Source organism: Abrus precatorius, unplaced genomic scaffold (genome assembly GCF_003935025.1).
Source record: "Abrus precatorius isolate BTA unplaced genomic scaffold, Abrus_2018 Scaffold3, whole genome shotgun sequence".
Lineage (NCBI taxonomy): Eukaryota > Viridiplantae > Streptophyta > Magnoliopsida > Fabales > Fabaceae > Abrus > Abrus precatorius.
Genome location: NW_020874373.1, coordinates 23,044,710 through 23,058,734, shown reverse-complemented (window position 1 = coordinate 23,058,734; position 14,025 = coordinate 23,044,710). Strand labels below are relative to the sequence as shown.

The window sequence follows — 14,025 nt, the reverse complement described above, 5'->3', positions numbered from 1 at the left end:
CCTGAGAAGAGTTTCGCACGTCTTCCTTTGCTAGTAAGTAAAAGAGACCAAAACTAGATCTTGGGTCCAGAGGCGCCAAAAACTGCCAAAAGGGGACAACGTGATGTGAAACCTTCCTTTATGTGCTTGGAGTGATATTCAAGTAGTTTCAGTGGCCTAAGTTGAGTTTTGCACGTCTTCATTTGACGGTAAGCAAAAGGGGACCAAAAGATACCAAAACTAGAACTTGGGTCCAAAGGCACGGAAAGTGCTAGAAGGGGAGAAGGTGGTGAGAAAGCATTCCTTTGACTCCTTGGAGTGATATTCAAGGAGTTTCAGTGCCCAAAGACGAGTTTTGCACGTATTTATTTGCCGGAGAGCAAAAGGGGACCAAAACAGACCAAAACTGGAACTAGGGTCCAAAGGTGCGAGAAAGGGCCAGAATGGGAGAAGGTGGTGAGAAAGCATTCCTTTGAGTCCTAGGAGTGATATGCAAGGAGTTTTAGTGGCCTGAGACGAGTTTCGCACGTCTGCCTTTTGCCGGTAAGCAAAGAGGGACGAAATGAGAGCAAAACTGGAACTTTAGTCCAAAGGCGCGAGAAAGTGCCAGAAAGGGAGAAGGTGGTGAGAAAGCCTTCCTTTGAGTCCTTGGAGTGATATTCAAGGAGTTTCAGTGGCGTGAGACGAGTTTCGCAAGTCTTTCTTTACCGGTAAGCAAAAGGGGACCAAAAGAGACCAAAACTGGAACTTGGGTCTAAAGGCGCTAGAAAGTGCTAGAAGGGGAGAAGGTGGTGAGAAATCCTTCCTTTGAGTCCTTGGAGTGATATTCAGGGAGTTTCAGTGGGCGGAGACGAGTTTTGCACGTATTCCTTTTCCAGAAAGCAAAAAGAGACCAAAAGATACCACAACTGGAACTTGGGTCCGAAGGTCCGAGTAAGTGCCGGAAGGGAGAAGGTGGTGAGAAAGCATTCCTTTGAGTCGTTGGATTGATATTCATGGAGTTTCAGTTGCCTCAGACGAGTTTGCCACGTCTTCCTTTGCCGGAAAGCAAAAAGGGACCAAAAGAGACCAAAACTGGAACTTGGGTCCAAAGGCGCGAGAAAGTGCCAGAAGGGGAGAAGGTGGTGAGAAAGCATTCCTTTGAGTCCTAGGAGTGATATTCAAGGAGTTTCAGTGGCCTGAGACGAGTTTCGCACGTCTTCCTTTGCCGGTAAGCAAAAAGGGACCAAAAGAGACCAAAACTGGAACTTGGGTCCAAAGGCGCGAGAAAGTGCCAGAAGGGGAGAAGGTGGTGAGAAAGCCTTCCTTTGAGTCCTAGGAGTGATATTAAAGGAGTTTCAGTGGCCTGAGACAAGTTTCGCACGTCTTCCTTTGCCGGTAAGCAAAAGGGGACCAAAAGAGACAAAAACTGGAACTTGGGTCGAAAGGCGCGAGAAAGTGCAACCAGGGAGAAGGTGGTGAGAAAGCATTCCTTTGAGTCCTAGGAGTCATATTCAAGGAGTTTCAGTGGCCTGAGACAAGTTTTCTCACGTCTTCCTTTCCCGGTAAACAAAAGGGGATTAAAAGAGACCAAAAATATAACTTGGGACCAGAGGTGCCAGAAAGTGCCAGAAGGGGAGAATGTCATGAGAAAGCATTCCTTTGATTCCTTGGAGTGATATTCAAGGAGTTTCAATGGCGTGAGATGAGATTCGCACGTCTTCCTTTGCCGGAAAGCAAAAGGGGACCAAAAGAGGCCAAAACTTGAACTTGGGTCCAAAGGTGCGAGAAAGTGCCAGAAGGGGAGAAGGTGGTGAGAAAGCATTTTTTTGAGTCCTAGGAGTCATATTCAAGGAGTTTCAGTAGCCTGAGACGAGTTTTGCATGTCTTCCTTTGCCGGTAAGTAAAAGGGGACCAAAAGAGACCAAAATTGGAACTTGAGTCCAAAGGCGCGTGATAGTGCCAGAAGGGGAGAAGGTGGTGACTGTGACGCCTAAAAAATAGCAGGATTTTTTTTTTGTACGAACATAAGCTCTCTCTATTCATAGAGTTTTAATCACACAATTAATATTCCGTATTCCATACACAATCATCATTTCACTTCCCAATTTCAACCACACAGTGGGATAAGGATAAACATAACTCATGACATAAAGGTACCTCAAGGTATTTAAACATCAGTTTGGCAGAAATATTAAAATGTTCAGATAGAGTCGAGAGCAACAAACATTAGTCCAATCTATCAGACAGAATAATAACATAAGTAAACCAAACGCCCTAAGAGCAGTCCCTACTAGGACAAAAACAAATAGCAAACATTACTCATAAGGTGAATAATCCTCAATGGGATCAGACTCCTCAGAAGATGTCAGGGAAGCAGAGCTAGAAGAAGCAGCGTCCTCAGTATCCTCTTCAATCCATCCAGCAGTGTGAGGTGGCGAACGGTCTGTAGTGAAGGGCGAATAGGTGTTTGGGTAGGTAGGGAGCATGTGGGCAGTACATCATCATTCCTCACTCAGGGTTCTGCCATAAGGACATCTCTCTCAGTGGCCACAGGGGGTGGAGTAGGATTCTCAGTAGGGAATGGTACAGGTGCAGGTACTGGTCTAGAACTGGGAGTGCGGGGATCAACAGACATGGGAGAAGGAGTAGCTGCAAGGGCAGGATAAGGTAGGTGAGAATCTCTAGGTGGGGTGGAGAAAACAAGCTCGATGGGGGTGTCAACCATAAAGTGGGTGGTCCATGAGTGTCCGACATCCTGTCCATGAATCACTCGTGCCATTCCATGGAAGATGCTTTGCTGTGCTGCCGGCGTCGAACACCCAAACGTCCTCCTCAGATGGCAAGATCCATACCTTCACTCGGAAGCTGGTCATCTGTATAAGGCATACCCAAAAGTACAACAACACACACAAACAGGGGTGAGTTCTCCAAACACAAACAAACATCCAATAGCCGTACCCCAAGGAAGGTGGCTTTTCACACCATCACCCAAACAACATCATTATCCAATCTCGAAACAAACATTGGTACAATATAAGTCGGTTCATACTTCTCATAGAAAATTCCTAGGTTCATCAAACTAACAATGCACATGATGCATGAATGCAAGTTTCTTTCCTCGTTATCCATCCCTCAAATTTTCATTTTAATGCATATGATATGCATGGGGATCCCTTACTCTACTGCCAGCAACTTGCCCAGCATTAGTGTAGAGTTAACAATTTCATATCCAAGTCGTGTGGCGATCGGAGGACTCCATTCCCTGCATCACAATTGCACAGAAAGAATTTGTATCATTTATTCATAAACACCCAAACTGGTGCTGGCCCCAAACTGGGTCTCTTCAGGAATGGACCTCAACGACCCTAGGATGTGGAGTTCTTGTCGGGCTTGGATAAGGCTTGCAAGTAGGGTCACGATCCGGCCACAGAGAGCTCTACTGCGCCATCTAGGTCGACTGTTCCCCCTTTCGCCACCCCCGTAGGTCTACTCGGGTCCGAACCTCCAATACCTACAGCTGTGCCTCTGTTATGCCATCAAGTCGTTTCAAAGAAATGTTATGATGCATGGAGCATGATTTTCTTTTCTCTCCCCAATGTTTTCTCAATCTTGGATCACAAGGAATTCAAGCACAGAATCAAAGCCCTCACAAGGCCTACTCAATCATTATTCACTTTCTCACCCAGCAAAATTTTATTAAACGACAAGGTTTAGAAGTTACATACAAGCTTCCAATCCCATCAATACACATCTACTACTTCTCAACACATAAGTTTCAGCAATTTGACATGACCCACTCAGATTTTCCTCATCCAATTCCATTATAATAATTTACTATATCACCATTGTTCATTTTATTATTTCCCTCGCTATTAACTATACTACTTCCTATTTAGATATAACGTGTTTCCATTTTCCTTTTTCCCTCTGGTTTTTCCATTTAGTTATTTTCTAATTACTTATATTGATTCCCGATTACTTATTTAATTCAAGGTTACTTAGTTTAGTTCTAGTTCTCTTTAGGTTTATTAATATTAAGTCCTCACGCGATGGGTTCTATTAAGTAGCTAATAGTGAGATCTTTCCAAGAATGACTTTTATCAATTAACTACTATGTCCTGACCCTTAATTAACATCTCCATACCTTTAATTACCATCATTTTAGTTTGGGAAAACTTTCCATCAAAAAGGGCTGCATTTGACTCTTTTTATTTATTTTTTCTTTTTCTTTCTTTATTCCTTATATGGTGCTGATTCATCTTAATACTCACGGATCCAGGTGCAAACAGCAAACACACCCTATCATTATACAATCCTTATCACCCATAATTCATCAAAATTGACACAATTTCAAGCACAACTTTTAGGATTCTTTATCATCAAAACCGAGAGTGAATAATTTTCACTTTCTTGTCCACCACAAATTTCCAAAGCACCACATGCATGAAACTTTTAAACCAAGTGGAAACATACATCACAATCAATTCAATCATCCATCATCCAAACTAGCAAGCAACCGTTTTCATGCAAATCACACAAAGTCTAGCACGACTTTCAATTTCTAAAGTCTAGTTCAATATGCTAGTCTTTTTCATGAAAGGTCAAATTTGTCCAGCCTTTCCACTAGATTTTCGTCGAGTTAAAAATAGGTAACACAAAGGAAATTAACATGCAATGACATAGTTTCATCGTCCAAGTGCAGGGGCAACATTTCCAAGTGACATTCAAACTTCCAAGGGAAAACCGAAACACTTAGGGGCTGAAAATCAACATGCAATGACCTCCATTTCACATGCAATCCAAGGTTTATTGATTACAAGAGTAGATTGACATTTTAAACAAAGAATCCAGCCAAACAAAAGGGAAACCGAGGCATGCACAAAGGGATCCAAAGCATTTCATGGTTAAAATTCAACATGCAAGTGAAAGAATGTGTCAATCAAGTTCACGGTTCATGGTTTCAAGGAAGAAATATCATTAATTCAAAGATTTCTCCAAGGAGACATAAAGATCGAAACATGCACAAGGGAAAATCCACATCCACACATCAAAGTTTAAAACTTTTTAAGGAACAAAGTTGATTAAAAGTGGAATCAAGCTCTTTAGGATGTAACTGAGGCATGCAAACAAGAAATCCACACACTTTTGAACAAAATTTAAACATGCAAGTTCAGATTTGAAGTTCTTCAAACATGCAGTCCAATATACACTATTTTTCAAAGGGAAAGTGAGCAAAAACAGCCAAGAAATGGACATGCAAACACATCAATGGTGAGAATCCCCCTTGCCTTGAAGGTGTCAAAAATTTGTGAGTAAAAGGAGTTGATCTTGGCTGGTTCCTTAAAAGAAAGGTGCTGGACCGAGAGGATGAGTTTCAAACTTCAATCTTTCTCCTCTTGGCTAGGTTGTCTTCCTCGATTCTTTGAAGAGAAAAAGGGGAAAAGCTTAAAAATGGTTAAGATCAAAGTGAGAAAGGAAGTTTTAGGAGCTTTTGGTGTTAGGCTTCCAAGGTTCTCAAATCAAAGAAGGAAAAAGGAGTGAGAAAACTTACCTCCTTGAAGGAATGGTCACGGTTTGAAGAATCAAGCAAGGGAATGCAAAGGTGAAAGCTTGGAGTTCCTTGGCTTGTCTTGAAAGGTTGATAAGATGAGAAATTTTGAAGAGATTTAGGGAGAGAGGGTCTCGGTTTCTTTGAAGAAAATGGAGAGAATGGGACTTGAAATGATTTTGAGAGAAATAGTGGGAGGCTCATGGTTTTTAGAGTGAAAAAAGAGAGGAAATAAGGTAGCTTGACCTATTTATATGAGTGTTCAATTTCCCCTTTGCCAAATGTAACTTAATGCTCACGGTTTGGGCTTGTGGGACAAGATTCAAATGCCAAAACTGCACAAAATTGATTTGAAGCAATTTGGAAGTGAATTTTGGTGAGAAATTTGAATAATAAGGGTGCCACGGTTTTTGTGCATGAATAGTGAATTCTTTTTGCAAACTTGCAAGTTAAGTAAATACAATTTGGCAAGCAAAATGCATGGAGGAATGTGGAGGCTACATGCACACGGTTTTGGAGTAGAACATTCCAAGAATTGCACAAAATTCCAAAGGCTAGATTCTAGGCAGCAAATGCATGCAATGCGATTGGCCGACGAGGAATTTGATGTGACGAGATTGACTTTTGAAGGGACATTTGACATGGTGCAAATTTCAAGAAAAGCATTTAATTAAAGTAATCATGATGCCGGCCTTTTAGAAGACAAGACAAGAAAGTTCCGGAATAATTATGTCTACAAATCGGGAGGCAAGAATCTTTTGCATGAAATTCTAGTGGCCGATACTAGATTTGGAAATCTTTATAGTAATGATTACTAGATTTCGTGAGATTCCGTGTAGAATTTCGACGGCTAAGGAATGATTACAAAATCTTAGTGTTGTTAGTAATCTACACTAGCAAGTGCACTAGGATTGCAGCAAGTGATGAGTAAATTTAAGATCCAAATATCGTCTCCACAGGGAATTTAGATTCAAGTATCACTTCATAGAATTATAACCATTTAAGCTTTTTCAAAATTGTAAGGAGAGTGGTAACATGTAATAACAGCAAACTAGAACAATTAAAAGTAAAATGAACTTGCAGAAAATAGAATAATGAACACACAATTATGTGATAACAGAGGGAGAAACCATAGCTAAGGAATTGCTTCACCAAAACTCCAATGTTCAACCAACAAAGTTCTGAATTAACAAGCAATTGGAAAGAATGACAATCAGTTTCACATTATATTATTCAGAGGTTAATTCCTTAACTCAGTGAACCCTAACATTCATTAAACCATTCTAATTCCTTAGATCTGATTCAATTCTATATTGCTTTAAGTGTAAGAAACCAAAAGATTGCAAGATCAAAGTCCATCCTTATCCCTAAGAAACTATAATCTCGGGTGATTGGTTCAGATCTGAAGACAAAATTCAATTTCCATTGACAAGAGTTTTCTGAATTTAGTTAATCAAATTTCCATTCAATTTCCATGTGAAGTTCAGAATCAATCACTCAATCTATTCCAAAGCTTGAAAATCCAGATCTAAATCAATTCAACATGTTCATTTCAGATCTACAATCCCCTAACTATGAACGAATTACACAGCCATGGCAGCAGAAGAAGAGAAAAGAAAGAGAAGAAGAAAAGAAGAAACTCAGAAACGCCATGGAAGCTTGCTCCACTCCAATTCCTCTTCGTGAAGCTCCAAGATCTGAATCCCCACTCCTCTCTCTCACTTCCTCTAAACCAGAAACTAACTAAAAAAACTGAAAATGAACAGAATCCCCCTTATTTCGGATCGTTTCTGGTATTTATAAAATTTTCCAGATTTTCACGTCATCACTTTTATGAGAAATAGTAGTTACGCAGAGAGTTTTTGGTTGCGCGTTAACACTTTTCCAGAAATAGTGGCCACGCGCATTTTCCTGATATTGAGGCTCTCTGGAATATCACTCTTGATGATAAAAGTGACAACGCAGAGCCAAGGTAGTTGCGCGGTATCACTATTATTGATGAAAGTGACTTACGCGCAACTCGCCAAGTTGAAGACTCTTCTGGAACGATCACTTTTGATGACAATAGTGGTTACGCAGAGCTTTCCTGATATTTTGCTTCTCTGGAACTATCACTTTTAATGATAAAAGTGGTTACGCAGAGCTTTCCTTCTTCTTTGAGCTCTGAAGTGATCACTTTCACTGATAATAGTGATCACGCCCAGTCTGCAATTTTTTATCTTGAGTTTTTGGAGTCCAGACTTGCTTCTTCCTCTTCCTTGTCATCAAACTCCATGGATATGATCCTTGCTCAATTTATTCCTTCAAAAACAAGATTAAAAACTTAATTCCTAAGTAAAATTTCACAATTGCTAAAATAACTACAAATTTAAACAAACTTCAATTCCTTCTCTTTTTCTGAGTTTTTTGCTTTCTTTATATATTTTTCTTATCATTTGTGTTAGAATTATGCTAAAATATCAGTCAAAATATGGATTCATCACTACCCCAAACTTGAATTTTTGCTTGTCCTCAAGCAAATCAAATTAAACCAAGGGTAATTCTTCCACTTTTCAAAACAATTTACAAACTGCTTTCTCAGATTTTTCAATTTCCATTCTGTGTTTTCTGCAAAATTTTCAATCAAGATGTTCATCCAATTACTCATCGTTGCAATCACAATGCATTCATCAAATTTTAAGCAAGAATGCTATCTAAGTTCATATATATCAGCCAAGTTCATGTGAGAAACATTAAAATCATGATCACTTCTCACTGGACAGTGTTTCCCTCATTCTCCCAGCAGTGTTTAGGTACTGTTTTCTCTCTTTAATCATCAATCAGCTACACTCTACCATATGCTTGCCCAATTTCTCTATCTCCTCTGCTTAGTACAGCCAATCACACATCAAGAGGACTTTTACAGTTTATAACAGGGCTTAGTTAAGTTAGTACTGAACAAAATAAGAAACAATTGCAATTTCAAAAATCAGAAGCATTTTGAGTGAATGACTTTAAAACTAGTCTGGTTTAGCATCAATTCACATTAAATCCCTCAATTATGCAGCAAACAAATTGTTTTTGTGCAGCAGAATTTTTATTTTCCTTTTTCTTCTCTTACTTCCATTTACTCTTTTCTTTTCGTTGAATTTCTTTTTCTTTTTCTCTGCAACAGTTTACTGCGAATTTCTTCTTTTTGATCTCCATTTTACTCTTTTCAACTCAGATTCTGTTTTTGAACTCATGTTTTACTCTTTCCACAGTTTTGCTGCATAATTTTTAATTTTTCTGCAGCACTTTGTTCTTTCGTTCTGACTTTTTGAACTCAAACTTAGATAGCTTGCTATTCCCCTACCCCAAACTTAAAAATTTTGCTTGTCCTCAAGCAAAATAAATGGATGCTACCCAAACTTAGTTTTAAAACTCATTTTTGATTAAACTCACAATGCCTTGGATCAATTTGAATGGTAAAATTGGTTTTTCAACAAGGCGTGTAATGAAGTTAACTCAAGAAAAGGGAATATTAAGCTCAAAGGGGTAAACTAGGGCAATTAATCATAAGGAAGGCATTTTAGGCTAACTAAGTATATCAAACATGGCCTCTATCATGTGTGTGAGACTGTAACATGCATATTCAATTAAGAACAAGGGCAAGTTCTAGAGAATGCAGTAAAAATCTGATTAATCACACAAGGAAAGAATAGGTAGCTCAAGTCTCACTAGGCATTTATAAGTGATCATGTGGATTAATGAAACCAATGCACTTTTCAGAAATATATGCACTAGTGGCAACTGCCTCTTTTTGAAAATACAAGTGTGATCTCATTTGAGAATGGGAAAAACAACTTAAAAAGAAATTCACACAGAATCACAGCCAGCAGTTTATTATCTATTCTAGTATTTTGGTGTTTTTCAACAACAATTCAGTGTAATGTGAGGCTACACATGAATAAGAGGTAGAGAATGAAACCCCCCTTTCATGGCAGCTTGTGCAAGAGTCACCATCCATGTGTGTGAGTGTTGTGTGTGTGATATTCTCTACACAAAAACACCAGAATTCCATTAACTCGCAGCAAGAGAAAGGTAATTAGTTAAAAAGCTAATATAATTGCAAAATAGGTAACTGAAAATTAAACCAAATTGTACCAATTAGTGATTACAACCCAAAAAGTTTAAAACTACCAGAAATTTACAGAAATCTAATAATAGAAATTAAATTCCTAGACTAATCTTCTGCTGCATCTTCTTCCTTTGAGCTTTCCTCTTCAGAACCTTCTTCTTCTTCTTCTTCTTCCACTACCTCTTCAAATGGTGGCTGAGGAAAGTGGGTTCTATATATTGGCATATCTTGAAAATAGAAGAACGAAGGCACTGGGCATTCTCTGCCAAGTCTGGAGTATGATACATTTCTTCTTTGGTCATTCCCAATTTCTGACCAATATTCAGCATAATACATTCCATTAACATGACTCCAGCTTTGAGGCTATTGTGCAGCTTAGTCTGCCTTTCAGCAAGTTGATTTTGCCCTTCAGCTAGCTGCTTTAGAGTGTCCTTCATAATCATTGGTTTCTTTTTCTTGAATTATGAAGGAATTGGGGCTGCAGAGGTGCAAGAGATATTTGCATAAATCTCTTTGATCAGAGCTGCAGAAATGGATGGTGCAGCTCTGATTTTCTCTTGATAATCGCCAAACTCTACTCCTGCGTCTTCACAAAAGTAATGTAATTACTGAAGGAAAGGCTAATGAATCCCTTTTTGTCTTCAGTATTCCCAAGATACATTCACTTATTACTTCTCCCACATCTATGTAGATGTCGGAGACTATGGCAAAAAGCAGAGCAGCCCTCTTCACAGCTAGTGTGGAGCTATGTTTGACAGGCATGAAAGAATTTAAGATAAACATGCTTCATACTTTGGCAAAGGGCAGAAGATTCTTGGTGACAATATGCTTTGGCTTCTTAGATTGGTTGAGCTCCCATGTAGTGCCTGGTTTCCCAATCCTTTCCAGAATTTGCACAAAATCAATATCTGGACTTTCTTTAAATGTTTTGAAGTCCAGCTGTGCAGCATGTTGTGCAGAATTAATTTCCAGCACCCTGTTGATATTTGCTGGTAAGAAGTCAATTCTCATGCCCTTGACCATGGAGCTGAACTTAGGGGTTCCTTTCCCTTTAAACCTCATGGCATTGGCATAAAATTCTTGAGTTATTTCCCTCCAACCCAGGCCAGCTGTTGCACAGAAGAATTCCCAGCCTCTTTTCTGGATTTCCTCTTTGAATTCAGGGTGATTGTTCCCAGCTATTTGGAATGCTCTATCAACAACAATTTTTCTTCTTAGAATATTGGCTCTGAAAAAATTTTCATGAGCCAAACTTCTGAATCTCGGATCATGTGTGGCTAGTGGTGAGGATCCTGAGGGTGCAGCTATTCTTGGTAGGGGTGATGGTGTAGGTGAAGGTGCAGGTGCAGAAGATCTTGTTGAAGGTGGTGGAGAAGGTGAAAGTTCAGATGTACGTGCAGATGATCTTGTCTAAGGTGAGGGAGAAGGTGAGGGTTCAGAGATCTGAATAGGTGAAGAGCTTGAGACACCATCAGTTCTGGCCCTCTTTGATGCAGCAACTTGGAGATTTCGGCTGGATCTTCTTGTTGGGGTTGTGGAATATGCAGCTCGTTTCTTCTTAGGAGTGGTAGAAGATGCAGCTTGCCTCTTCTTAGGAGTGGTAGAAGATGCAGCTTGCTTCTTCTTAGGAGGACCTACAAGTGTGTTGAATGAAGTCCTAACCATTTTTGGAATTTTCTGCATGGAAGGAGTAATTGTCAGTTTAAAATTTTAGAATCAAAGAATAATCCTATACTGCAGAAAATTCAATCAAGCAGTTTGCAGAAATTTAAATTTTCTAATACTTCTCATCATGCAATCTGCTAATAGTACCAACACCCAATTGCACAACTTATTCAAAACATGCAAAATCTAACAGTAGAATTTCAGAGTGCACACTCTTATCAATTATCAGGGTAACGCAGAAAGATAATTACATGTCTTGACCAAAATTTCAAACTGATTTTGCACTGACAACCAAATTTCCCAAGTTGTATTCATTTTGCAATCAAGTATGCATTTCAGATAGTCCCAATTTAATGTCTAACTCAATTTCAGCACAGCTATGTATTCTAATTTTCAATTCCACAATTTTCAGAAAGCTCTGTTGCTATCAGTTCAGATTCTGCAGAAATGTGGTTCATATAATATGCAATGTAATTTCAACTAGCCCATCAAACTAACATACATGACAGAGAATAGCTATCTGAAGTATTATCCATTCTATTTTGAACCAAATAGCCTCAAAATTTGATATTAAGTTTGCTGTCAGAACATGTATTATACATATGCACAGAATAGATGCTCAACATTAATTCATCACATTCAGAGAAATTTAGATACTCCTAAGCTGAAAATTCAAGATGTGTTCTCTATCATTAAAAATTAGGGTAGCGCAGAGCAATATTTTCAAGTTTCAACCAATTTTTAAACATAATTTGCAACCCAATCATTCTCAGCAAAAAGTTATTCCATCAAAGTACTGCAGAATTACTTGCCCTGGTATTTTCCTAACATTCGATTGCATTACATGCAGTGTATGTGATGAATCCATATTTTTATTGATATTTTAGCATAATTCTAGCTCATTTAATAAGGAAAATATATGAAGAAAGCAGAAAAAACTCAGAAAAAGAGAATGATTGAAAGTTTTATTTTAATTTATAGTTATTTTTGCATTTGTAGAATTTATGCTTAGTTCTTAAGGAATTTATCTTGTTTTGAAGGAATAAGCTGAGCAAAAGTCATGGAAATGGAGAATCAATGGGAAGGAAGAGGAAGAATGGCAATGTTGGACTCCAAAATACAAGAATTATGGGTTGCAGCCTGGGCGTGATCACTATTGTTAGTGAAAGTGATCATTCCAGAGCCTAAAGGAGAAGAAAGCCTGTGCGTAATCACTTTTATTTACAAGAGTGAGCGTTGCCAGTGTGCATTATCACTTTCGTCAACGAAAGTGAGCGTTCCAGAGAAGACTTCATTCCTGAGGAGCTGCGCGTTGTCACTTTCGCCAACGAAAGTGAGCGTTCCAGAGCCTTGTATCTTCCAGAGGCACTTGTATCAGGACAGCTTGCGCGTGGTTACTATTACTCACGAAAGTGATCACGCGCATCCTTGACCTCTGCGTTGCCACTATTATGAATAAAAGTGAATGTTCCAGAAAGCCTTCAACTCTGCAAGTTGCGCGTGGTTACTCTTGCTCTTGAAAGTGAACACGCGCACTACATAAAAGCTTCTGCGTTGGTTACTCTTGTGAAGAAAAAGTGACAAGCGCAAGAACTGGGGTTTCTATATTAATGATTGACAGAAAGCAATTCCCTAGCTATGGTTTCTCCCTCTGTTATCACATAACTGTGTGTTCATTGTCTTGTTTTCTGCAAGTTCATTTTACTTTTAATTGTTCCAGTTTGCTGCTGTTATATGTTACAAATCTCATTCCAAAATTCGTATGGCTTAAATGGTTATAATTCTGTGAAGTGGTACTTGAAACCTAAATTCCCTGTGGAGACGATATCTGGATCTTAAATTTACTCATCACTTGCTGCAATCCTAGTGCACTTGCTAGTATAGATTGTCAACAACAAGTTTTTGGCGCCGTTGCCGGGGAAATTAGAGTTTCAATATCATTAGTAACATAAGAATAACTAGATTGAGTATTTTGTTCTCTGAATTTTTGTAGTATTAGTCTGTAGTTAGACATTTTGTCCATTCTGCATAATTCTGCAACTTTTAAACTTGTGTTTCAATTACTTTTACTGATATTTGCTGCATAATTTTCGTGGTGCAGTTCTGAATACTAACTTGTAGTAGCGGGAGTGAAAAAAAAAATGATAAAAAACATAGGGAGTGATAGTGAGTTAGAAGCTGTCCATTCTCCAGAATCTCAGAGTAATCCTAGAGTGAAAAGAACACCTACATCTTTGAGACAACTAAATTCAGAAATAGAGATGGCAGAACAAAATAGAATTAGAACATTAGGGGACTATGCAATTCCTAACATGCAAGGTTTTAACTCTTCTATAATCAGGCCAACTATTCAAGCCAACCATTTTGAGATTAAACCTGCCTTGTTACACTTAGTCCAACAAGATCAGTTTTCTGGTGGAAATTCTGATGATCCTAACTTACATATTTCAAATTTTCTACAGCTATGTGACACCATAAGAATAAATGGGGTTAGTGAAGAAGCCATCAGACTGAGACTATTTCCTTTTTCCTTGAGAGATAGAGCAAAATGCTGGTTACAAGCTCAACCACAAGGAAGCATTACAACCTGGACAGAACTTGTGAATAAGTTTTTAACTAAGTACTTCCCTCCATCCAAAGCTGCTAAGCTGAGAGGAGAAATTACATCCTTTGTTCAGCAAGATGGAGAATCATTGTATGAAGCTTGGGAAAGATACAAAGAACAGCTTAGAAGGTGTCCACATCATTGTAT

At 38.7% G+C, this 14,025-nt stretch overlaps 1 non-coding gene across 1 annotated transcript; it reads right to left on the bottom strand.

Annotated features, from left to right (window-relative positions):
• Positions 1–13,918: 13,918 nt before the first annotated feature.
• LOC113864136 lies at positions 13,919–14,025 on the bottom strand. The gene has a single exon (XR_003504739.1). It is a non-coding gene; the product is annotated as a small nucleolar RNA R71 (small nucleolar RNA).